General features: G+C 45.2%; 1 protein-coding gene across 1 annotated transcript in view; it reads right to left on the reverse strand.

Moving 5' to 3' along the window:
* The window catches only part of LOC106528731 (microtubule-associated serine/threonine-protein kinase 3), a gene marked incomplete at both ends in the record, with an annotated part of 73647 nt that overhangs the window by 66347 nt on the left and 6179 nt on the right, over positions 1–1121 (reverse strand).

Below are 1121 nucleotides of genomic sequence, written 5' to 3' on the forward strand. Positions count from 1 at the left end.
AACAACAACAACAACAACAACAACAACAACAACAACAACAACAACAACAACAACAACAACAATAATAATAATAATAAATGTTACAGATTCAGCAGGGTTCTATGCTCCACTGGATGAATGAAAGCTTTAGCTTAGAAAAACGGGATCGTACCAGGAGGAGGGGACAGATCCTGAACATGAGAACGGACACGGGTTCAGTACTGAAGGTCCACAGACATATAGTTTCGAGCCAGCAGCAAGAGGAGGTGAAAACAGGGGAAACAGAGAGGATTTAAATGGTGAAAGAAGAGCTTTTGAAACGTGGGAACAGGAAAATGCACACAGACTTGGAAAAGTTAAGTGGTGAAAGGCTGCGTCCATGCCTGGATCTGCTCTGGCATGGTGGGTACCAGCGGGGCCTGTGAGCTCGTCACTGCTGGCCCCATGGGTTAGTGTGTGTGGTCTCTGGTGGGGCTCCCCCTGTTCTCTCCCTGTGGTCTCCTTTGGGGGGTGGGTGGGTGGCCCTCCTGGCATGGGTGCCTCTGGGGGCTCCTCACTTGGGGTCCCTCTCGGGGTCTTTGGCACTGGTCTCCCTTATGTCAGCTTCGGGTTTTACGGGTCGGTTCTGTGGTCCTCCACAGTCACTTTGAAACATTTCATCAGAGAGATCTTGTGTATACATGCATGRTCACAACCGCACACAAACAGGTGTTTACATCCTGGGTTTTCTATCCAGACACTGTTTGAATGGTATGTGCAGATGTGTATGTACAGATATATATATGTGTGTGTGTAAGTATGTAGGTATGGGTATGTTTATATGTATATATTATAAATATATACACACCTTTCAGCAAGGTTATAAGCATTATTATATACATGTGCATTTTTATTGCTGTGTTTTTATTATCTCTGTTTCTGTAGGTGTGCAGCCAAAATGTTGGGTGTGTTGTCTTGTGGTTTCTCTATACACTCACTGGCCACTTTATTAGGTACACCTGTCCAACTGCTCGTTAACACAATTTCTAATCAGCCAATCACAAGGCGGCAACTCAGTGCATTTAGACATGTAGACATGGTCAAGACAATCTCCTGCAGTTCAAACCGAGCATCAGTATGGGGAAGAAAGGTGATTTGAGTGC

Source organism: Austrofundulus limnaeus, unplaced genomic scaffold (assembly GCF_001266775.1).
Source record: "Austrofundulus limnaeus strain Quisiro unplaced genomic scaffold, Austrofundulus_limnaeus-1.0 Scaffold399, whole genome shotgun sequence".
Taxonomy (NCBI): domain Eukaryota; kingdom Metazoa; phylum Chordata; class Actinopteri; order Cyprinodontiformes; family Rivulidae; genus Austrofundulus; species Austrofundulus limnaeus.